Source organism: Taeniopygia guttata, chromosome 5 (genome assembly GCF_048771995.1).
Source record: "Taeniopygia guttata chromosome 5, bTaeGut7.mat, whole genome shotgun sequence".
In the NCBI taxonomy this organism is placed as follows: domain Eukaryota; kingdom Metazoa; phylum Chordata; class Aves; order Passeriformes; family Estrildidae; genus Taeniopygia; species Taeniopygia guttata.
The window spans coordinates 2,293,079-2,319,456 of record NC_133030.1 but is presented as its reverse complement, the minus strand read 5'-3'; the positions used below and the strand labels follow the sequence as shown (position 1 = coordinate 2,319,456).

General features: G+C 37.6%; 1 long non-coding RNA gene across 2 annotated transcripts in view; it reads left to right on the top strand.

Annotated features, from left to right (window-relative positions):
• The first annotated feature begins 6,934 nt into the window (after window positions 1-6,934).
• LOC140684223 (uncharacterized) overlaps window positions 6,935-26,378 on the top strand; it is a 35,114-nt gene continuing 15,670 nt past the window's right edge. The window contains exon 1 of one of the 2 annotated variants that reach the window (XR_012056167.1): window positions 6,935-7,302. This is a non-coding gene — a long non-coding RNA (uncharacterized lncRNA). The remainder of the gene's footprint in view (window positions 7,303-26,378) is intronic. The other variant, XR_012056166.1, reaches the window with a different exon arrangement.

The following is a 26,378-nucleotide window of genomic DNA, read 5'->3' as shown; positions in this document are numbered from 1 at the left end:
TGAGAATGTGGATTTGTAGTTTAAAGCAGAGACATGTTAAGCTAAGGAAAGGGAAGTTTAGAGTTTTAGAATTTAAGATACAGAAAAAATAAAAGTAGTTACAAAGGCAACAAGGAGTTTAGAATGCAGTACTGTAGGCTTGTTGCCATAACAGGATTGGCTAAGAAAGCTTGCACTGTAGCATGGGCTCATAAGACAAAATATTTTAATATTGGGTTAAAAACATGAATATCCTTGTTGGCAGTGTTTTATTGGTCAATAACTCCTTAAAAGGTCTTGTGACCTTCTGAGCCATGCAGTGAGGATGCGAGCCCAACTCACCCTTCCTGCCTGTGTATAAGAAAAGAAAAATAAATCCCATCATCAAAAACAACTCAGTATTATAAATGCAGGCAAACCCAATAGGAAGAAATGATGATGTCTGACTCAATTCAGAAGACTGAATGATTTAATTATAACTATGCTAAAATACATTAATATACTATATAAAAAGGAAGATACTAAAACTACATACTACTTTCTCTGACTAACACAACTCGTGACCCTCTCTCTCAAGTCCAGCCCCAGGTGGGTTGGATTGGCCATCAGGCTCAAACAATCCTCACCAGAATCCAACCAAGCACTCACCCCAGGTAAACAATTCTCCAAACACATTCCACATGGGAAAAACAAGGAGCAGAAATAGAAATTATTTTCTCTTTCACTTCTCTCTGTGCACCTCTGTGAAAAATCCTGAGAGGGAGAGAAATGTGCTTGCCACAACTCAGAGGTCCCATCTCTCATTCCAAATTCCTCAAAACCCACCCTGTCTGGAAGGGATCTAGAAGGTGCTCTCACGTGGGGAGGGTGGGCTTTTGGTTGTGCATTCTGCTTCAGACTTTGAACCAATCTTTAGCCCTAAGCTCCAGATGGTCAGCAGATGCTTTCAAGGTGTTTTTAGCAGCAGTTTTAGTGGGTCGTGGCCGCGGCTGTGCAGTGAAATTCAGCTCTTTGCGAAGCACAGGGATGGCTCCAGGGCTGCCAGGGGGTCACATGCAGGCTGTCAGTGCCCTCACTTGAACCCTCAGTGCGTGCAGGGCTCGCTCCATCTGCTGCATCCTTCCTGGATAAAGCAGAGAGCTGCAGTGCAAGGGGCCCGAGAGCCTTCCTCGCTGCAGGAAATGCCCCTGCACAGCACAGCTCTGCAAGCTCTGCAGCCAGCAGCACAGTTACCCACACCCATGGAACTCTGCCCTCAAGCCACAGCGTTCCTCAGCTCTTAGCCCCTGAAGCGATATGCGGAATAAATAAATAGACTCCACAGCTTGATGTAGTTATGAAGTGGGTATGTATGACAGTGCCCGGCACAAGTGAGATAACTCTCCGAAATCTTGTGCCCCGAGCTGAAGTTTGCCCCCCCATTTTATTCACAAAGGTGTTCCATATGCAATACATTACACAACTTTTCTATGCATATTCAACCCCTGGCCCCGCCTGTCTTCGCTTCTCATGCTAAATAGGTCCATGCCCTTCTGGGCATGCGTAGTTTTTTGTGGGGGCTTTTATGGGGGTCCCTGGTGGTCATTGAGCCACAAACCATCATCTTCCTCCGCATTGAACTTTTGAACTCTTCTCCTCTGCGCTTGCGCTTTTGGTCTTTTGCTCTCCTATCTGGTTAAGTCCATCATCCTTGACATGTTTGGAGACAGAGGGGCTTCCTTGTCTGAAGTCTTGGCAATCCTGATCTTTTCTGGTATTTGTCTTTTTGCAAGAAGCTTTAAAGATCTTTGTTTTCTTTCCTATGTCCTTTGTGCAGAGGTTTCTTAAAATTCAACACATGATTCTACAAACATGATACATTCCTTTTTGATATATTCATTTTTGATACATTCATTTTTGATACATTCATTTTGTTAGCTCAACTGATCTCTGGAAAATCTTTCATTTCACCCCCAGCCTTCAAATGCTGCCAAAGTTTTAATTTAGATTATTGGTGATGAACAAATATTCTTTCCACGTCACTGGGTACTGGCAGTTTTAAAAACTGACACGTTAAAATAATCAAAATAATTGCTTAGCTATGTATTTAAACAATGGATTCATCATTAATTCAGTAAATGCCATAATAGGCTGTCAGAAATTACGAAATAATCCTTTCCCATGACATACATCAATACTTGTATCTTTTGGTAGGCTTTTTATGTGTTGAAGTCAAAAATCTGGTCCTATTTTGTTTACATTTAAGGCACTTGAAATTTTCTCTCCTAATTTAAAAGACTTATGTGGAAACTCTCATGTTTTGGTATTTCCACAAGATCTTTAGAAATATTGTATGAACAGAAGTACATAATTTTAATATTATTTTTATATATTATTATATATAAATAAATTAATTTATATTAAATGTTATAATATCATATTATTATATATAATATACATATTAGGTTTTGTATACTATAGAATATATATTTTATATATTATGTTATTTTATTATAAAATTATAACATAAATATTATAATGAATATGCTTCTGTATAATATATTATTAATATTAATTTATTATTAATAATTATTAATATTGACTGAAACATTTTATAACACTATGTTACATTATACCTAATACTGAGCTTCAATATAGTTTTCAAATCAACTCAGCCAGGAAAGGAATGTAATCTTAACAAGTGTAGGTAGTAGTAAAAATGCATTTCTATATCTTTGATGAGCCAGAAACTAACAGTTCTCCGAAACACAGAGAGGTGCTTCACCCATCTTTGGTTGAAGCCTTTTCTGGCTGCATTTTAAATTACAGAATGGCAGATGTCTAGCTGCACAGACTCCAAAATGTGCTTTTGTTTGCTGAGTGGACACATTTACAGGATGCAGTGTGTAACACAACTGGCACACCCTGCTCATCTGAAGATTATGAAGCCACTGATTAGGAGCCAAAAATCCTCAGTGAGAACAAATATTTAACATAGGTGCGCATGTTTGTAAGATGGAAGTATATTTTAACATTTGTAAGAGCAATAAAATTAGGAACCATCTGGTTCTGCAGACTTCAGATTTAAGTTTAACATTTTAAGCTGTTTGAAGGTGAGCTCTGTGTTATTTAAAAATCTCAGCTCTTCCAAATAAAAAACAACAAATGTTTGATATTTTGAACAGAAAGAACTGGCAACTGCAAAACAGGGAACAAAAGGCTCATTAAATTAGATCTGATGTTCTTTAGGAATATATGAATTTAAAAATACGTGTCTTTCCAGCATTACAAAGGGAAAAAGTAAGTGTATGTATGTATACACAGACACATACATGTTTATATTTGTAGAAGTACAAATATAAAGCAGAAAGAAGTAATGTAAAAGCATCTGATTTTATTGGCATTTGATGAAATCACAGCTATTCTGGGAAGCAAGAGCTGTATGATTATTTCAAAATATAGTATAGAAAAAAAGTATAGAAATAGATACTTTCAAAAAAGTATAGAAAAATGAAACAAAGCAAAGGGTAAGCAAATAAATGAAGCAAAAGCAAAAAGTTATCTTAGCTTGCCTCAGGTATTTCACACAAGCACAGGCAAATACAGATGCTTATTTTGGCATGGAAATAAGAGAGGGTTCCCTCTCTGCAGCCAGCTTCTTTTACTTGCTGAGTACTACCAAAATTTTAAATTTGAGTATGATATATAACCTGAGGTGATCAGCTTTGCTGAGATTTAGTTGATGTTGGAGCCCTGGCTGCTGAGAATTTCAGACTTTCTGTGCTGACAGGCACTGAACCCCAGGAGAACTCTGCATTTGATCTGAGGCCATGGAGAAGCTTCCAAAATGGAATGACAGAACTGGGATTGTGGGTGTGGAGTTTGAATAGAAGTGTGTAACATCACAGGGTGGAAAGTTAGAGTTTAAGAATATAATAATATTTATAAGACAAAATAGACATTTTAGGTCAGAAGCTAGTCTGTCTTCTTTACTTCTTTATGGTTTTGAGTGTTATTGTATAATTAAGTAAAAAAGTTTACATTGTGAGTAAACTTATGGAGTTAGGTGTCATTTCTAATCAGACAGTTTATCCTTAAAAAGGTTTCTAGAGAGAGAGATACAGCTCCATTTTTAGATTGTTAGAGTGAAGTACTACAGAACTCACAGTTTATAAAACTGTGACACAGATAAGAACTAATTAATATCTGAGTCCAAACACAAAATACCATCTCACACATTTAATCCCAACCCTAGCAAAAATAAGTTAAAACTCCAAAAGTTAACTCTGAGCAAAGAAAGAAGTGTAATGTTAGCTGTTCTAAATAATACAAATGTCAGAAATTGGTATGCCTGCAAACTTTAAATCCTTGTTAGAAGCAAGGTGTAAAATCAATATGTTAGCTCATAAACTCTGTCTATAACCTGCTCATGGGATTCATGGACAGATTTGACTTTGACCTTCCTCTTTCTGTGTGCCTTGGGTTAAGAGACCAAGCTTTAGAAAGTATGTAGGTATTGGCTCTGATGGCTTTATGTCTTTAGTGCTTAAATAGAAAGCATTTAACCTCATGAATTTTTAAATTGTATTAGTAGATACAAACATTAGTATACCACACATATATAAATTAATAAGATGCTGCAAAGGGAAGCAATAAATATTGAAAACTAATGAAAGTGAAATCTAATGCATGTCCTGAAATACTTTTGACAGATACAGTAAACGTTTTCTTTTGGAATTGTTTTATGTTTTAAATTTCATCTGTGCTGAACCAGGTGTGCTTCAAATCTTGTAAGGAAAGAAATTTCTTTCAGCTCTACAACCTCCCTGGCATGTATCCAGTATTGGGTATTTTCTTTTTTGAACTTATGTATGTATTTTTCAGAAAATGTGCTGTATCTGAAGTACAGTAGTCTAAAATCCTGGCCCAGCAGCAGTACCACGTGTGGTAAATGCTGTACTAATACTCAAATAGGCATGATACTGATTTCAATTCCCTACAATTATCTTAAAAAGAAGATCAAATGAGCAAGTGGGGCAATCAGTAGCTGGGAGCAAGTGGTAATTTTAACCCAAACAAACAAAGTTATGTATAATATTTTGCTTGAACAAACAGAGGATAAAAGCAAAGACTAATCAAACCTATTTTAGGAGTGTTTTCATGCCTCTCTCTAAAGATATCCAGCCTCACTATATATATATATTCTTGTCAGCTGTCTTGCTACTCAATTCCCCTGGCTTTCCTCAGGGCCTTCAAGCTGCTGGTTCTACACTGTGGCTAATGCAAAAGGAAAAAAAGTCTGCTCTTAAAATATCCTTTTGGTTCTCTGGCTGTCTCTGCCCAAGTATCTCCAGAGATGATACCAAAGAGAAGTGCTTTTCCTGAAGGCTTTTGTGGGGCACCTCGTTTTCCAGACCTTTTAATGACCTGAAATACCTAAGCAGTACATGTGAAATAAATAAAAACAAGTAAGTGATGGGGGCTACTGGAGCTGTCTGATTTTTGTGCAATGAGCAGTCAGGACTTTGGCTGTGACATAGCTATAGAAATATGTCCCCAAGAGTGAAAATTGTCATTCAGTGGAATAAAGAGACCATGATCAAGGCAGATCTCTGCTGAATTACGTGTGCTACTTTACAGTGACTGGTACAGACCAGACTGGGGAGAGACTCCACTGGAATGAATGAATGGCAATTTCATGGCAATTCATGCAAACATTGCTCATATCTTCCGGCAAGGTTATCTAAGGATAAAACTATAAAAAGAAAGTATTTAAAAGAGCTTTAATAGATTGCAGGTCTGTACAGTATCCTCCTTGTTTACAACTGCTTTCATGAATTGAATACATAAAAATAGGGTCCTTTTTTTTGCATTTAGTAGATGAATTTAGAAACAATTATATTACACAGTAAAAAGTTGGAAGACTACTGATTTGAGGGTGCAGGACGATGTGACTTTGGCCCAGTCTCATGTGACCTTGGGGTTCTGAGGGCAAGCTTGAAGGCTGGGAGGATGCTGGCACCAGAATTTGGGACCATTGCTCATTCCTCACATATTAATGACAATGGCACTGCAGTCCGTAATCTCATATAGCCATCTAAAATGCCTTTAATGCAGTTTACAATCATGTCATGGGCTCCAAACGACACTGAGGTGCAGTCCCACGTGTTCCTGCTGCAGAGCCATGGGATAATATCAATATCCTGGTGTATTCCTCAGTCTGGTTGCTGGGCTGGAGTTACAAGAGTTCACATCAGCAAGGGCCAGTGACCCCAAAGGACTGGTTTACCCCCTGTAGTGGTTTTAGCTTGTGAATTTGAGGTTTCCCGGCTTAGTGTGGTGGGTTTAGTGTTGGTTAATTACTAGTGTACTCACTAGAATGCACTTGTAGGCACACAGTGTGTGGTGGTTGGGAGCGGGGCTGGGGCTGATCCTCATCCCCAGTGGGTGCAGCTGTGCAGGACAGGTGAATAAAACTGAAGGTGAGGAGCCATGGAGTGCCCCGGTGTGCTGAGCAACCACACAGGGCACAGAGGCACACAGGGGCAGTGCATCAGCAGGAGGGGATAAAAGGCTGGGATGAAGGACGAGAAAGGCAGATGCTTGCAGTTTTCTCAAGTGCTGTGGTGTTACTCTGTGTGGGTTGGAGCTTTCTGGATTTGCATGGTGACACTCTGGGTATCGTGGCCACCTCAACTGGGACATATTCTGCAACACTTTTGTTTTTTTTTTTTCCTGTTGTGAAATAGGAATAGGAGAAAGGCAAAATAGGCGCAAAACTTTAAAAGGGTGCAAAGAAAAAAATTATTTATAGTAACTAAAGAAAGAATAATAAGAATTACAACAAAACTTTTAGGACACATCTCTTCTCCTTATAACTTTTCCTTTCTCATTGATAACTTAAAGAATCCCAACCTAAAATTTTCAGTTTACTGCTCTTAAAATAGTCTTTTTTCAGTTTATTTAAGGAGAGAAGTCCCTTTTGTTAATGCTTTGGAGACTTCTCTATAAGAGAAGAAACAGTTTCTCTATAAGAAACAGTTTTCTCATGGTTCCCTCCAGAAAAAGCACCTGACCAGGAATATTTGTAATTGTGAAATCCCTCTCATTTTCTACAAGCTTTTCTTATAGCTGTGTTAATTGGCTATTTTAACTTATGGGGTTCTGTTCTAAAGATGAGTTGTTTCAAGGCAAAGGTTCTCATTATTTATTTTTGAAATTATCTTTCTACCCCCTAAAGGTCAGCTGGATGAAGTAGGGACTGGAGAGGAGGTCTGCCTCACAAGGGGATCTTCCTGTCAGGAACAGGAACACTGGTGGAGAAGAGCACTGTCTTATTTGCTGGTAAAATTATAATTTAAAAATTTCTGGTTTTAGTTATCATGACTCAGGTACATAGAATGAGGTGTTCATCCATCAGAGCTAGGCTTGCTTTCCCCAGGCTGGGGTTTAGTCATGGTTTTTACCCTGCCACTGCTGGAAAAGCTTTCACTGCTGCAAAATTTTACATGTAGCTGCATTGCTTAAAGTACTTTAGTGTATTTCCTCAAAATGAAATTTATTCATTTTATTTATAATTAATTTTATTTATGTTTTAATTTTATTTCTAGTTTATTTTGGTTTAAGTTTACTTATATTTTAATTTGTTTTTATTTTATTTATATTTAAATTTATAATTTAATTTTATTTATATTAAATTTATATTTATACTTTTATTTATATTTATACTTTTATTTATATTGTTTCTGATTTTATTTATATTATAATTTGTTTTTATTATAGCTAATTTTTAAAAATTTATATTTTAAATTATGTGGTGCAGCATCTGATGCTGAGAGGCATTTCTTGGTACTGAAGGGATTTTAGATAGCCTGTCTCTTTATATCAGCTCCTTCATGGTTCCTGTGGTGAGTTTATAGTTGTGGGCAGCACCTGAAGTCCCCTGTGAGGAGCAAGTGAAAATCAGTTCCTCAGCAGGAATATGGAGAAATAATTCATTGAAAGCTCTGACCATGCAGTGACCAGATTAAAGAGCTGTTTTAACACTTGGTTTCCTTATTCATATTTTTTTAATGTGCTAATCTTGTATTTTATTGAATGCAATGAATTTTCCCATTTTCCAGGCTGCAGGTTAGTGCATATTACTTTCTTCCATATATTTAAGAGTTCAACTGTAATAAGTGGCTTCTACAAAAATAGCAAAGAATATGTAGAAATATGTTTGAACATTTTAAGGGTAAATTTCAGAAAGCACTGCAAGTGTTTTCTGTGTTACAGAAGGACTTGGTGAATGGGATATGTGGACATTTTCAGGAGGGCCCAGATCTTTCAGGGACTTGAATTTTCTCAGTGTTGTTTGATCTCCAAACTACTTGAGGAAGAATTCACCTGTGGCAGCTGTTTAGAAAACCACTGTCACTGAAACTTGCATGCTCCTTTTTAGAAAGCTTTCTAGTTTTTACATTTAAAAAATAAGTTTCTTGCACTTGAGTAAAGATAATCACTTTTGAAAAACAGTTACTAATACAGATTTGGTATGACTTCAAATATAAAGGAAAGAGTGACATCTTAATAGTTAAAATCAGGTGTGCGAGCTTTTATAATATGAGCTGAAGATTAGTCAGCCCATATTATAAAAATGATAGAATTATTGAGTGAGAATATGTGCCTTGATTTGTAGACATTTTTCACAGTCCAGTGTGAGTGTTCAGAAATCATGAGTCAATTAATGAAGTGTAATTAATGAGACAATGGAAGAGTACGCATGATTTGGCTCCAATGGCAGTGATATGCTCAAAACGGTGAGCTTCTGTGAGAGAGCAATAAATATATAGAATAAATAGAGTATAAATCCTCTTGTATTCCACCATGTGTCAACAGCCATCTGGTTTTTGGCCAACAAAACCTGCAAGGGAAATGTAACAAATGTGTGGTTCACTTACTTGCCAAGGGATTTTACAGTATTAATAATTTAATTTCCAAGCATCTGAATATTTTACACCTAGCACATACAATTCAGCCCTAAGGATAACCACAATTATTGCTATTCCAGGTGAAAGTCACTTGCAAGAGAACAGCAGGTTTCTGAGTTCATTCTGAGAACACATGAGACCAATGCAAAATCATTCCTCCATTATAAGACACACCAAAAATCAAGTCTTCAAGATAAAATAAAATATATTTCCCATTTATTTTTCAGTTCAGTATCTAAAGATTGACCTTTTTTAAAAGCTTGACCACTCTTTCTTGCATGAGAGTGAAAGAAATGTTAATTCTCTTTTTGGTTAATTACATAAAGCTGTGGAACTTCTTGAATAGTTCAAGTGGATCTCTGTGTTGCATACACTTGTATTCTCTGTGAATTTTATTTCCATTGCTACAGTACTTGCAGTCAAGGGGTAAAAATGAGTGTGTGTGTATATATAATATTATATATAAATATTATATATAAAAATAAATATTTTGTTTAATATATAAATATCTTTTATATATTATATACGTTATATGTATATTTTATATAGAATATATATTATATATATTTTATATATTATATCTAGATACAATACATTATATAATATATATTGTATATCATTATATATAAATAACAATTGCTATATATATTATCTATACTTACATATAATACAATAATATATTATCTATTTATATAATATATTTTTATTTATGTATTTATATATATTAGGCTTTGTCAATTACTAGAAATTATTATAACAAGTACAGAACAGTGCAATTAATGGCACGCCAAATTGGAAGGATTCAAGGATTGAGTGCTGATTCCCAAGTTGATATTTACAGAGAACTGGTGATACAATATGAAGATCCAAACCAAAATCCCTAAGGATGAGGTCCAGGGGGAGTAACTGTCCGCATAAAAGGGAAACCAGTGACAGAATTTGCAATTAACTTTAACTTCTTGGCAGATAATGAAGTTTCATACATTTTTTATTAGGAATTATTAATCCAAACATTAATGTCTATCAGAAATCACTCTGCTATTAATTTTCATTTTCTTCTAGTTTAAATTGTTGTTAGCCCATGGAACAGCACAATTTCATGCAATTTTGATGATGAATGACATCCCAACAGTAGGAAAATATCCAGGGAGCTGCTTGAAATCAATTCTGGCTTGGGCCTGAGAATTCCTTGTGATGTTTAATAATGTATATATCTGGAGAAACTGTGGTCTTCTAACAAATCATTTATAAGTGGAAAAAGAAGGCTGGAGTGATCATAAGTATTAACAGCTAAAGCCCTTCCAGTGTGTTGTGCTTTATTCTTTGGACATATGGTGTTCAGTATGGACAGATACAAATAAGAGTTCATTTTCCACTAGGAAGTGCCCCTTTTCATGCCTTTAATAATAAAGTGGAAAGCATCCTGGGGACATCTAAGTATTCAATGATGCTCAGTGGAAAAAAAGCAATGAGGCAGAGATGATAGATTTTTATTTCCAGCTTCAGATTTTGTCCATCTTCTATAGAAGTGGTTTTTTGTGCAGATGACCTAGGGAAGGGAGCTTGGTCTGATAGTCATGTAAAGGCAAGTGATGATAACTGCAAATCAGCACATTTGTCTGTTTTTTTGTCTCTTATATGTTGCAGAGGTGGTGTTTTTAGCTTTTTACAATATGTTCACCTTATTTTCCTGGGTTTGGTTGGTATGGAGTTAGTTTTCTTCCCCGTAGCTGGTACAGAGCTGTGTGCTAGATTCATCATGAGATTACCACGCTGATTCCACACTGATTTTTGATTTCTGCTAAGAAGGGCTCTGTGGTATTCACAACGCTAGTGCCATTTCAATTTTACGTGTAATCATGCACATTTTTTCAGGGGCATTTTACAGACTGTGCATAACACCATCTGCCTGCCATGAGACCTATCTGTGCCATGTGACATTAAATTTATTTGTTATCTTAGGAGACACTGAATAAAGGTTCTCTCAAAATTAGACAATACCCACGGTATTGAATAGAAGAGAAACTATGTACAGTAGAAGTGCAGTACAGAGCTGTGTTTTGGGTTCATGGTGAGAATAACTGAGACCACGCTGATTCACTGATTTTTGGTTGTTGCTAAGCAGGGCTTACCCTAAATCCAGGATTTCCCAGTGTCCCAGGCCCTGCCAGTGGGCAGGTGCACAAGAGGCTGGGAGGGAGCAGGGCTGGGACAGGTGACCCAGGGTGGCCAAAGGGATTTCCATCCCCAGAAAGTCATCCCCAGTACATAAATTGAGGGAATTGGGTCGGGGGCAAAGTCACTGCTTGGGGACAGGCTGGGCAGTGGCATTGTTCATCACTTGTTCCTCTTGCGTTTTACCCATTTCCCCCCTTTTTTATACTTAAAATACCTAAAAGGGCTATTTTACCCCTTTCTCTCTCACACTTTCATTACAACAATAACCACAACTACAACAATTATAACAGCAGTAATCTTATAATACTTTATTTTATGTCATTTGTTAAACAGTCCTCATCTCAACTGATGAGTTTTTTCTTCTGGCTCCACTCTGTTGGAATCTGAAATGCAGGGAACTCTCAGAACTTTGGGCCTGTAAACCAAAGCTTAGAACTAAACACAGGATTCGATTTGAGACCTTGGAAAAAACTTCCAAACTTAAGTACTAGAAACAAGAATTTATCATTAAAACCAAAAACGCCTTAAGTTAAATAGAAGAAAGTTCAGAGTTTTAGAGTTTAAGACATAAAAGTAAGTACAAAGATAAACAAGAAGTTTAGACTCCAGTACTATAAGTTCATATATCAAAACATAACTAAGAAAACTTATACTGTAGCATAAATTGATAAAATATTTAAAGATTGAAGCAAAAACATAAGTATCTTTGTGTTTATTAGCAGTGTTTTATTGATCAATAAATCCTTAAAAGCTCTCAGAACTAGAAGTCTTATAACCTTCTAAACCATACAGTAAAAATATAGACCAAACTCGGCCTTCCTATCTAAATAAAAAATAAAAACAATAAATCACATAATCAAAACCAACTCAGAAATCCCATCTCTATCTCAATTTAAAATTCCTTCACAAATCCCCATAACTGGTGATTCCTCTCCCCATCCCAGTGAAGGGAGAAGCTGTGTGCAAGTGGCTGCATGGTACTTGGTTGCTGGCTGAGGTTAAACCACAATGCTTATTTAAAAATTCAATAAGCTCTATAGCAGCAATAGAAACATATATAAAAATGCAGAGTAGAAGAAATTAAGTCAAGAATGAAAAAATGAAAGCATAGTTTTTTGTGTTTGCAAATACTGACATGTACCTTTTCCAAAGTGTCCATAATCATTCGAATTTGATTACAGGATAAATAGTTATAAATTGGAGAGAAATATTGTACAATTGATGCAAACTCCAACAGCTGAGCTGTATTTCTTAGTAAGCCAAGGCCAGCTCTAGGATATAAGAACATATGAGCAGTCAAGCAATTTTCAAAATTATAATTGAGAATTCCCAAACTTTTTGCTGCCTGGACATGGTACAATATATTTTTTAAAGAACAAGAGTCCAGTTAATAAAACACTTTTCTGAGATCAGGAAGTGCTTACAAAGTGTTTGTACCTATATTTGTGTTGAGTCAGTTTAGTTAACAAAGTAAAGCCCCTCCTAAGTATGTAGGGAGTGCATTTCTCATGGCGCACACCAGGAGTTTTCAGCCTTTTGAATCCAAGTGAAATTGCCCAGCATGAATGTTTTGTGAGCTGGACCAAGTGATACAAACCTAACAACTATAATTTTCTCTGTACCTTTTAGAGAAGAAAATTTCAAGGAAATAAGGGTATTTAATTGCAAAGTACTTTTTAACAAAAAATACTCTACTGCCTGCATCATGGTATTATCAAAGTGTCTCCTTCAAATTTTTGTTTATAATCCATTTTGCCTATGGATATAATCAATTTCACTTGAAATACCTATTTGTGAGCAGGGACTTTGTCAACTTTGCAACCATGAAGTTTAGATGAGTGAATGATAACTGGTTTTCCCTTGGAGCTCTATATCTAGCAGCATAGATACTTACATATGTCCATGGCTTATCAGTCACCTTTAGAAATTTATTGCATAATTAACAAGGACATGCTTATTTGTTGCTGTGCTAGCCAAAATCAGAGATATTCTTAAAATATCTCAATATCTAGGTGACTTATCATTTTATCATAGTGGGAGGATTTTGTTTCTGAGAAACAGCAAAGCTTTTACTGAATTTAGAGCTCAGTAGGAGCAGTGAGCAAGGGCTGCCAGGAGATACTTTTGATCAGTTTTTGATCTCTGGGATAGGCAGAAATTCCCCAGCAGGATCTTTGTCTCCAGCTCCAGATATATATCTGTATCTATCACGCCAAGCCTACCCAAAAGCTCTGTCAAAAGCTCAGACCAGACTCCCCAGATGTTCTGTGGCTTCTGCTCCTGACAGAGGCACCCATATCACACCCCATTTATGCCTCAGGGTTTAGCTTTTGTATGGTTCACATTCTTTAGTGATTTAGTGTGCACTTCTGAGCTTCACATGAGGGGATGCTGAGCTCTCTGCACAGAGCAGGGACACAAAACAATTCCTTCTCCAGCTGGGCACCAAGGACAAATGATCCAAATCTCAGCCCCAAGAGCACAAACAGCGTGGGCTGGAGAGAGAAAAACAAGCAGGATGGGACTGCCTGGGCTGGAGCTGGAATGGGACAATGAACTCCAAGGTGCCAATGGAGCAGAACTGATCCCAGGGAGAGCCCCCGGGAGCGCTCGTGCATTTTGGGGCCATTTTGGTTCATCTTGGGTGCAGCCCTGGCTGGGCTCTGGTGCTGCCCAAGGGGGATCCATGGAGGAGATCCTTTTAATCAATCCCTGCTTTGTTCTTTAGCTCTGTCCAGCCTCTGCTCTAGGCCAGCCTTCACAAGGCATCCCGACAACACTGCAGGCTCATGCATGTCGATGGAGAGCCTTCAGATAGCAATTATTTAATTCGACCTAGATTCTGTAGATCTGTGTCACATTTTAATTAGGGTGAATTAGTCACAAAACACTGGCATTAAGCTTGCAGACAGCCTTGTGTGTGCTAGTAATCCCTCTGGAACCAGCTGGTGATAGCCACAGGTCTCCAGAGTGGAACTGTTTGCAGTGCTGGAAGTCTCAGGGGTTTTCCAGAGCAAAATGTAAGCCTCAGAGTCAGGAATTCTGAACAAGGCCACTGGGTCAGAGCTGAGGTGGTAGCAGGAGATCTCGTCTCTCATTTCAGCCAAGACTCAAGGCCCTGGAGGTGCTCTGTCATAGAGGGGGAAGTGTCACCAGGCAGCATCTCTCCCATATGCAGCTCGCAAGGCTCCCATCTCTTCCTGAAATTACTTCAAGGCCTTAGATCTTCAGATAACCATGAGAAAAGACCTTCCTTTGACTCCCTGTTATTCACTTAATTTATGTCCTCAGGGCATAACTTTGTTGTGTTATATGTGACTTCACAGATGGGGATAAAATTTAATTACAATATTTTAAAGTAGGGTAAGTGATGCTAATAGGAAAAGGAAAATATTAGATGAGCAAATATGCCAGAGATTAAAGTTTGTTGACTAAAAGTAGATTGGGTATTTTACTAAAAAAAAAAATTACAAAAGATGGCATGCAGAAATTCTAGAATTATGGACATTTTATTTATTGAAGTAAGAATAAATCACACAAGAGAGCACAGAAACTAACGATGGTGGCTGTAAATAAAACTGGATATATTTTTTAAAGTGTTAAATGTAAGAAAATTGAATATAATCTTAAAATACTGGTGGTCTATGCAATTCATCAGCCATTCTATTTCTTTTATATACTTATTAGAATAACTTAGTTTAACTATTTTGTGGGGTTTTTGTGGGGAATTTTTTGTGAGAGCAAATAGAGTGTGCTTCTTCTTTGGGAGTGGTTTCCGTACTGATTAGCAATTTTTAACCCTAACCCAATATTTCACCCAGTGTTTCATAGTATTTCAAATATTATGGGTATTTTAATAGTGTATTTCATAGTACTTATGAAATACTTAATTAAGTACTTAATATTTTTCATATATCTTCATAGTGTATTTCATAGTATATAAATACTTTTATTAAATGTTAATATTCATATAAATATGAAATATATATATGTAATTATAAAATATAAATATAAAATACTACTAATAAATGGTATTTTAAATACTATGAAATATACAGTATTTACCTATAGTCTATAGGTCTATCCTTCACCTCTAAGAGGGATTTTGGTGTAAAGCTGTGTTCCTACCCAAGCCAGGAGGAGAGGTGCTGCAAGCTAAATTTCTGCAGACTTTGACTGGCAAGGGCAAGCAACTGTGGGGATTACACATAACCTGGAGAGATTTCCACTGATAGATATCTTCATTTCAGGTTGGATGTGGGAAATGAATTCCTTACTTTGAAGCCAAGAAAATGTTTGTTTGTGTGTTCATAGTAACTATCTATAAATGAGATAGGTGCAGGTTAGCGTTAGGCGAAGTCCCAGTGAGGCAGAACTAAACCACATATCCCTGAATGTTTATAAAATGAAATTCAGCCCTATGCCCAGGGAATGCTCTGCCTCTTCTTACAAGGTCTGCATGACTGGAATCCAAAGCAGAACTCTTAGTCTGCAAGTACTTTGCCTAAGTTTTGTGGTAAAACATTGTAGGTTTTGTGATAAAGCAGGTTCCTATTCATCTGGCTTGGAAGCAGGTATTTATTTTCATTTCTTTATTTTATTTTCATTAAGAAAGGGTTGGTTTTGTTCATCTTACTGTGTTACCCAAAAACTTGTGGCATCAGCCCAGACAGTCACTGTCAGAAGCAGCTGAAAACTTTGTCCATAACACGGACTTGTTGCAGCAGAATAAAGGATCAATCCAGCAGCAGGAGGGACAATTTGCAGCCAGCAAATGGCCCCTCAGTGCCTTCTGTGCCCTGGAGAGTCTCTGTGCTTTCATTCTGAGGGCAAAAGGAGCAAGGTTGAGAGTGCCCTTTACTCCACCTCAGGGTCACACAGGTGCCCACTCCAGAAAACAGAAAATCGTGGAGACACATGGGGAAATCTTGCTAAGTGTGCAGCTGTAGCTCAGCTTTCCAATACCCATCTACTTGTATTGAAAATCAGCAATAAATCTTTGTTGATATTTGCTTCATGCTAGAAAAGCAGGGTTTTTTCCTTCATCTAACCAAAGCTATTTACTCTGTGCTCAGAATGGTTATTTTCCTTGTCTGGTGAAATATTTGACAGATAAATAAAGTTCTACCTGTCAAGTAGTCCAACTCATGAATAATTTTCACCTGAAAGGTGATCATAAAGCGAACTTCCAAAATTGCCTGTGTGATTATGTGAAGCAAGGGGGGAATTGAGTAATTTGTTGTTTGGAGTTTGGTTTCTTTGCAGCTCCTCTGTCAGCAGTGAATAAATGCTTCAAAAGCTGAAGGTGTGCACGTCACTTTATGAGATTTTATGCCAGTAGTTTCAGCTGGCATGAAGCCCAGAACCTTTTCCTGATGTTTTGAAATGACTGCAAAGTGCAAGGAGTACTAGGATACATTAATTTTTTTTCCTCTTTCATTCAAATGACTAAATATCAATTTGTAAAGCACTGTTCCTAACCTCCACATCCAAACTGGTATAATTAAGAAAATTTGAAAAACGTGATGTGATTGCATATTATAGTAAGAAAATAAGAAATAAATTATATGATTATGTATTATAGTTTAGAAGAACATTCTGGATTGCTAATTATACTGTGTAGTACAAGAAAACCTTGAGATTCTTCCTTTTGGTACTTAGCAGCCTATTGTGGGAAATGAGTTGTTTGAAGTTGAAATGTGGAAGTTGAGGTTTGAAATGTGGAAGTTGAGGTTTGAAATGAGTGGTTTGAAAATTGAAATGCATTAACCCTACAGGGTGAAAATAAGTGGTGACAGGAGGATAGATGCAGGTGGAGCAGGAATTCTCTTTTGAGCAGCAGGTGATGAGAATAACCCTAAATCAGCTCCATTTCCCCTGGAAGCACAAAGCCTGGCTCCCAGAGGCCCATCCTAAAGCTGGTAACTCCCAAGCTTGATGGGCAGCAGTAGAAAAATACCACCAAAAGATAATTTGACAATGATTTGCCGTGAATTCATCCCACATCCAGAAGGCAGTGGAAAGTGAGAGACAATCTGCACGAAAGCTGGACAGAGAGATGGTGACAGCTGCCTTAAACAGAGCTGGAGATGACTCAAGAGCCCATGTCCAGACCAAGGGCTATACTACAAAACTACAAAATACATTCAATATAAAACCCTTTGGGTCAGGCATTTGTGACAGGCTGAAAAAGAGAGCAGTCTTTTGGTGGTAGAGACAAGAAAATTAATTTAGTTGAAAGTAACTTCATTGAAAATGGTCAGGATGTGTCACTATGAGAGACTAAGGGGTTGCAGGTATGAAAATGAAAATATGGTGATCTGTGTTTCAACTTCAGCAATAGGAACTAAGAGGAAAGGCTGAGCTTGGAGGGTTTCTGCAGAAAGAAACAACTGGATTTGTTCTGGTTAAATAATTTGAGAGTTGGCTAGGATTAAGTTGATGCCTCTGTTCCAATCTCAGGAAAGCAGGTTTTGCCTAGTCATTGCTGCAAGTTTCATAGTTATAAGAAACACTTTCCTGGGGTCATATTGAAAAATGTTCAATTTATTTTTATGTATTAATGCATTTAGCCCCTGCTTAAGGAAATGGTTTGATAGCAGAATCTAAAAACCTAAGGCCTTAGTACATTGTTACAGTACTTCCTAAACATTGAAGTGGGAGAAGAAAATTAATATTAAATCTGTGCCACTTGCCTGTGAGGTATTTTCTTTCTACCTCTACTACTGTGGCTAACAAGCATACTTATTTATGTCTCATAAGGGCCTAAACTTTGCTTAATTATTTTTTTAAAATAAGGCATTTGAGGGAAATGGATTTTTCAGAGAAATTCTATGCATTGGATAGCCTCTTACAGTCACCCTATGAACTAATGGTCATTGTGTATTGGTTTTAGGTGAAACTTTTGTTCTGTTTATAGGTTTTCAGGAGGCAAACTGTTTCAGTTACAGAGATTGTGATGCTATACATTTTTCCACACTGATACAATTAGTTACAAAAACATATTTTTAGAACAAGAAAAATTAACTATTTAATTAGTTAAATTAAATTTGTTTTGTTTTGTTTTAAAATAAGAAATACTTTATTCCTATCCCAGCCCTTCATGTACAATCACTTACTTCCTACCTTCTTAGTCAAACTTGCTTGTTTAAATTCCCCTGTGATTTGCATTTGCTCTTTTCACTGATGCTCTTTTAGGCCCCAGCACTGAGGCCAGGCTTTATGTGTGTATATAAAGGAGTTAAAGAGGCATTTTGTCCCTGAATCACCCATCTGGAGCCCAGACTGACCCTACTGGCTCTGGGCTGTCAGCATTCTCTGTTTCAGTAGTAAGAGAGTTCATGGATTGGAGTATTTGGAAGCTGTGACATCTACAATCTGAAAAGCAAAACGTGAGTGAAGCACCTTCTTGTGCTGGGCTGAATAACAGAGAGATGCAGCTCAGACCCCGAGGTTTTTTTCTGGTGACATGAGTAGAGTGGCATAAATGTGCAATGTTAAAATCATGTGCAGGCTTTGAAAGAATGCCACCATTTTTTCCTCTCTGCCTCCCATTTCACAGACAGAAAAATTATTTTTTCTGGGTACTGAAGAGGAATTTTCAAATTAATCCTTGGACTCTCCTGTTTTATGAACTGCTTTCCTCCTCTTTGTTTGCTTAACCTCTCTAACTACTTTCATCACCTCGCCACTTCTGATGAAGGATATTCCTGAAAGGTTTTTGGATAGTTGAGTGCCATGGACAGTGTTGGCTACACTTTGCATGTGTGCTGCAATGATTTAGAAGATCTCCAATATGTCAGTCATGAAAAGCTAATTCATTAATCCACTGAAGCTTTTACTAAGAAAATTCTGGTTTTGGTGCGCCTGGTGGATGGATCCCACAGAACTAAATGGAATTTTTTTTTTCTGTGATTGATAATATATTCTGTAATATTCTGATATCCTTTATTTTTTGTTGCTGTATTCAGATAGCTGTAATACAAATCCACATGTTTGTTGGGGTTTCTTTGGGTTTTTTTTTTTTTTTGTAATTTGAGACACCGACAAGTTTCTAATTCAGAATATTAACTACAAACCATTCTTTGGGCTTGCATCAAGTAAATGGTGATTTCTTGCACTAGGGATTAAATTCTGACACGAATGCTCTGTGCTTTAATCACTGTTCAAATGGGCAGAGCACATCTCTCACTTTTACTTATTTTATCACAGTTTGCTACTGGCACTTGCATTAAGGAGGTAACAATAAGAAGTAGCAATGGAAGTGGAACCCAAACACCTGATGGGTCATCATGAGCATTACCCACATTTAATTTAGAGCCAAAGCATGGGATCCAAATGGTCTGTCCTAGGTGTAACAAAACACAGAACTATGATGGTCCCTGACTGAGGTTAAAGCTTGTTTTGCAAGATCAAAGTGACCTTTTCTGCCAAAGAGAAAACTGTTGCTACTGGAGGGAGAGGAAGTGGTAATAGAGGGATCTCAGAATTGCAGAGACATCACTTTTGTTGAATTTTAAGGCTCAATATTTTAGTGAATATTTAGTGGGAGATTTGTCTGGAAGATGTGTCTGTCTCTGGAAGAAAAGTGTACTTATTACAGAGCTCCATACTGCCTAGCTGGCACAGTTTGAACTAATGTCCATGGAACAGTGTTTTAAGTGATGCCCATGCCCAGTTTCTGGTTGCTCACTGGCTGGCAGACACTGAATTGAGGCTGAAGTGGCCCAGCTGTGCCTGCAGGCAGTGACACAAAGGCTGAGCAGGACAGGCTGGATTATATTCATTTATACTCCTGCTCCCTCCCTGTCTGAGAGGAGGAGACAACCTTAAACAAGATAAAATGAGGGGTGGATATAGTCTGTAACAATGGGGTTAGGAACTGGTTAGATGGGGCTTGGAACCAGCTGAAACTTTAAGGAAAAATTAACACTCTTAACTACCCATAGTTTGAAGGATTTTCACTTTATGCGAGTTCAACTTATATTCTTTAAAAATATGTTCCCCTAAGCTTGAACTCAAATAGGTAGACAAGGGAACAAACGAAAGTTCTTGAAGGAAATAAGTTCTGATGGTTAACTTGGTCACTGCTTTTTCCAGTAACACAAATTACGGAATGTAGATGATATATGAACATAAAGAGGGAAATTTAATTCGGAGAGAAAATTGAAAACAATATAAACAAACTCTGGTCTGTATATGGGTGCTGAGACATTATGATTAAGAAATGAGCTTTATTAGTAATATAATTTTGGCTGTGAGGGTGGCAAATCCATCCAGCTTTCAGATTTTCCAGTGAATTTGTACTAGTAGAACACATTTGCACTAATAGTGGGATTTGTGGCCCAAGCACTGATCCAGGACATTGCACAGTAACTCTAATACCAGAAATAAATTACATGAAAGGAGGTAAGTATTTCAAGAAATACCTTAGTAATTTCTCACTTTTCCTTTTAGCAGGACTATTTAGATCTTTGACCCTAATGTGCAGCCACCATTAGTGCTGCTGTCCAACAAAGCAGATAAGTTTGTCCAATGAAAATAAATTGTAAGATGCAATGGAAGGGATTCCATAAAAATAAATATTAAATAGAATTATTCAATTCTATCTTATAAATAAATAGAATATTAAATAGATAGAATAAAAAGTCAATTGAGACTGAATACTTTAGTGTGATTGACTGAGAATTCTTGATTCTGATTTTTGTGCATAAAATTCTTGTGCCCTGAAGAGCTTTTCAGACGTTTTGACACCACACATCATCAACCCTGAGCTTGACTTTACAGCTGAAACCCTGAAAATATTGCTCACCTTCTCATAACATTCCTTTTGGGATTCCTATCTTGTGCAAGTCAGAGATGTGACTACACCTGAAGGGTTTAATGCTGATACAACTCTGTGTGCAGTGTTGGTTATAGGAATGTGACTCTCAATATTTTTCCTAGTATCCCAGAGAGGTTTTGATGCCCAGAGCAAGCAGGATGCTGAGCAGTTCTGGGTGCTCACCAGCTGGTTAATTATATCTGGATGTTGTGCAGCCAAGGGTAGATGGAATATTGACAGACTTCTAGGAAGAAAATTGCAGTTCTGTCTCTAAATCCTTGCTTGCCAAGTGGTTGATGTGGCTGCCAGCTGATGCCAAGTTCATATACTTACATCAAATGCTCTCCATTGATGAAATTGTGGAATGAATTGCTGCCTATAAGACATAACTTTAGTTCCAGCTTTTGAATGTGTGGAGTAAACAGCTTCCACTGGCATGCAACCACCCCTAAATTCTTTGCAATTCCTAATTTTGTCCAGGCAAGGTGATCCTTCAATAGTACTTCCTCTCCACACCCACTGGCTGCTCCATTTTGGGTCCTGCTGCATGGAAATATCAATACTTGAGGGAGTTGGCTCCAGATTTTCTGGTTTACATGGATTTGTCCCTTTTGGTACTGTCTCATTCCTTTCCTTGTATCTTTCCTTGCAAGAATGTGCAGGACAATCCTCTTGAAAGTCCACCTCGATGTTTTCAGACAAACAGCCAAGCATGTTTGCCATCCCTTTTTGCCAGCATTTGCTTCGCTGGGTGTGCCTCAAGGAATAAAAGCAGACAGTGGGCCAGCCTGTGCAGGGATAAAAGTAACCACATTTTTAATGGATTGGGGTGTTCCTCACACCTGAGCCATTCCACACTCTCCCACAAGTTAAGGGATCATTGAGAGAGCACATCACACTCTGAAATCCCTCTTGGATAAACAGACAATGGGGGAGATAGAGGCAACGCCTCAGGTACATTTAAACAAAGCTGTGTATGTTCTAAATTTTACTAATAGCTCTTTTGCAGAACCAGATGCACCAATCATTAGGCATTTTTCTAATATACAGGCAAAATTGAAAGAAAATCCTTTAGTGCTGATTAGAAGCCTAGAAACAGGACAAATTGAAGGTCCATTTCCACTAATAAGCTGGGGCAGAGTTTGCTCACCTTGATGTTTTCAGAGTCTGATCTTTTTAGTGTCAGAACACATTGTCTTGACTTGGGCAGTGCTTTTTGGGAACTGGGTGTGGGCTGGAATAATCTCTTCAGTTGCACTTGAAAGAAATCAGCATTTCATGTGAGTATTATGGACTGTTTGTTTTGAGAGTTCTGAGGATTAAACTTAGTGCTTAAGCCATGAATGGGCTAAATCAGTCCAGCATAAGTAGCATGAAATAAAAAGATGCTTTGCTATTTTAGACACAAGCTGTCCAGCAGGGATTACTCCCTAACCTGTTGTAATCTTCACAGTGATAAACACACTGCCTTTCTGGAACACAAGGAAGAAACTGACTTAATATTGACTGAAAGTCAGTCAGAAACTTAATTTTATTGTATTTCATCCCTGTTCATCTCTCAATTGAATCATTAGCAGCAAGAAAAAATGACTTACTTTCATGCACAGAGAATTTTCAGTGCCTGGAACAACAGCATGGCTCCAAGTTCTGAAAGTACTGGGGACAGAGCACGTGCTTCATTAGTGTCATTTAACTGATGGAAAGAAGGAGAGGTTTAGCTGGATGTGCTTTCCTGTGCACCTCTTTGTCTCACCACACAGGGCTTCTGAAAACCTATAATGCATTCAACAAAGGGAAATAAATGCAAAAATAGCTTTACCTCTTCAGCATTCTATTTCCTACCTCATAGTCCTATATTCTGCCATATGAGCATCATGAAAATATCTTTTTTTTTTTTCTCCAGAGTCAGTTTTCTATAGGAGTTATTGATTTTCAATAGGTAGCATGATGATATTTTATATAGAGATATATAAAACACATATTTGCATGAAAGGCATTTTTCAAGAAGGCAAAGATACGGAGTTCTGTTCCTAAATGGGGCAGTAGCTCCTTTCATTATGGCAGTACTTGCTAGAATAGAAAGCTTCCCAGCTTCCTGGGGAGCTCTTTCTCTGTGCTCTCATTGTGGTCACTGAGCTGGCCTGACAGCTTGCTTTTAGGTGATCTAAAATCTGCACACCATCTGATTCAGTGGCTCAATACATTCCACAAATGGGTCAGAAATCCTTTCTGTGTATTTGTGTCATTTTCTCATCCTAAGTTTGAGGACACCACCTCGCTGCTTTAGAGGAATATTGAGATGTATTCATTATGGTTGGCAAAATGCATCAAAGACCTTCGGTGTAAAGTACAAGAGCTGCTGTTAAAATTACAAATTCAATAGGAGCAAAAATGCCAATACTTTCATAGAAAAAAGCATCTCCACTTTCCTTTTTTATCCCTTTGGCTTCAGAGGTTTCTTTTTTTTTTTTTTTCCCTCTGAAGTTATAGAGCTTGATTCAGAAATTGTTTAAAATTCCTACTGCCAAAGGCTAAGCTATAAATAATTCTTCCCTCATCAGCTATGCTAAAGTTTTATGGTTGGAATGGGTCTATGAAATGTATTTCAAAGGTTTAATAGTTATAATGGGTCTGTGGAATGTATTTCAAAGGTTTAATAGTTGTAACGGGTCTGTGGAATGTATTTCAAAGGTTTAATAGTTGTAATGGGTCTGTGGAATGTGTTTCAAAGTTGCATATGAAGTCCTTCACTAAAGACTGAAAAATGCACATGCAGTTTAAAATTCCTAATGAGGCACTGAGTTCTTGAATTTCACTTTGAAACCTGGATAATATTATAATTTTTAAACATTTTTCAGTATTTTAATCTATATTCTGAACCTATTATTAAAAGTAAGAGGAAAAATGTACTGAGGAAAATATTTTAAAATGAGATTTTGAAAGCAAAAGGGTCAGTGTGTACAAAGGGATGCTATATGGCATCAGTTATTACCCAAAATATTTGTAATGTCATCTTTTCTCTTTTTTCAGAAGGAGAAGGAATGAATTTATCCTACCTGAGTAGCTAGGCTGTACTTGTTCAACATAGCATCAAGGCCAGAAGTCTTAGGCAGATGGAGGACTTCTCTTACCCTTGAATCTTTAACTGAAGTAATTTCTTACCAATGCCTGTGCTCCGATTTGTGCTGGATTATAAAAATTACCATCTGATATTTGCATCTGCGTGGATGGTGTCCCCACAAAATTTTAAGCTTAACACCAAAACCATACATGATCCCTCCTGCTAACTTTAGGACTGGTCAATTTTTTTTTCTTTTAATATCAAACAATATTTCATAAAACAATTTCAAAGTATAAAACATAAACATTTAATAAAATTATTTCAAGCCATTCAATAAAACTTATTTTCCTGTTTGTAGTAGACCTGCCATTTGAATGATGACCTTAAACCAGAAGTATTTCTGTCAAAAGATGATGCTGCACTGCCTGATGAAAGTTAATATCTGGGATCAAGCACTTTCTGATTTCATCTCTTTACTCTGTAAACACAGGCATTTATTCTCATTAAGTCTCCTATCTTACTGAGGAGAAAATGAACTTGTACAGACTAACTTCAACCCCTGTGGAAACCAAACAATCTTCTTGAATTGTGACCATCTTCCTACTTATTCTTGAAGGTATGCCTTTTAGAAATTGAAAAAGAGAAACCAAGAACCCAGAAATTATTCCCCCTGGATGGGGGAGAAGAGGGATATATGCGTGGCAGAGGAGGGGGGAAGGACAGATGCAGAGGAAAGAGTGTTCGTAGCTTTGGGAACTTCTGGTGAGTGATTTATTGAGCCAGGTTTTCAGAGCTAGCATCCCAACAGATGCTGTGTTTATTTATAGGTCAGGCACTGCAGACAAGGTAATTCATCAGGTGGAGTCAGAAGTCAAAGTGAGCAGTGGACTTTGAGTTCAGGGAAATGAACACCCTGAGCTGCTGGATTGCCTTATATAGTGCAGAGCATGGCCAGGAAAAAACCACTCCTCCCTACAGCCTGAGGTGGGCAGGGAGAGGGGAGGCTCGTCTGCCTCCCCTCCCGAGCCTCTCTGTGTTGACAGCACTCAGCAAATGCCCCTCACTCACTGTGTGGCCTTGCTGTGTCAGCTCCAGGGATAGAGCAGGGGCAAGGCTGCGAATTCCAGAAAAGACTGGAGCACAGTCCTCCTGCTCTGACACTCACCTCCTTTAAGGGGATGTTCACTTAATGAGAAGTAGACAGATGTTCTAGAAAAGGGAACCCAAGAGAAGTGTGGGGATAATAGTTAAGTGGTGCTTCCAAGGTTGTTTGTGCCTTCAGCATCCTTCAGGCACCCCACAAGCTCTGTGATTTGCTTGCAGTCTTAGCTCCCCCATAATTTCTGGTCTGTTGCTTGGGTTTCTTTCTTTCATAGGCTGCAGGAACCAGGGAGAGAAGGAGTTTTAATACCTAACTTGTCTGGTCTTACCAAGGCTTGGAATGTGACTTGCAGGCTCTGGTGCTGTAGTGGCTGCCTGTTAGACATCACCACAGGCACTGAGCTGCTGAGGAACAGTGAAAACTGTTGGGACCTTGGATACTGAGAATTTTAGACTTTGTGTGCTAATAAGCACTAACACTTAATAAAATACTACATTTAACCTGAGGTCATGAAACCAGATTCCAAAATTGATTAATAGCACTGAGATTATGGGTGTGGAGTTGTGTAATATCACAGGGTGGAAAACTCAGAGTTTGAGGTTGTAGAATATAGTAAAAAATGTGAAGCAAGATGGAGGTTTTAGGGCAGAGACAGGTTGTTCTTCTTTATCTTCTTCTTCCTTCTTCTTCACCTTCTTCTTCTTCATGGGTTTGGGTGATGTTTTGTAACTGGACAGAGAAGTCTGCAAGGCGGGCTTCAAGTGATCCGTTATTGGGTTAAAAGGGAAAATAATTTAAGTATCATTTCTTAATTGGATAGTTTAGCCTTAAAAGACCTTATAACAAGAGATAGTAATTTTGTACCTTACTAATGAAAGACTACAGAACTCACAGCTGTAAAGCTATAACATTAATAAAAACAATAAACACCTTAGTCTAAATGTGAACTACCGTCTCAAAATACCTTAAGTCCCAACCCCTGTAGAAACAGGAAAAAAAAAATCCAAAGAACCCACAAAAACCAAATGGACAAATATGATGCTGACTCAGAATGCTTTTACATTCCACTCTGCAATAGCAGCCCACAGAGTATTGGGGTTTATCTTTAAAACCTTAGAATGCAAGATGCTAGGCAGAAATCTTTCTGACAAGGAGATGCCAAACCTCTCAATGCTCATTTAGTTTTTTTGATCATAATGTGTGTACAACATATCCTATTACCCTGTAGTAATGAACACTAAATTACATTAATTTATGCTACCTGCAGTTCTTTAAGAACAAAGA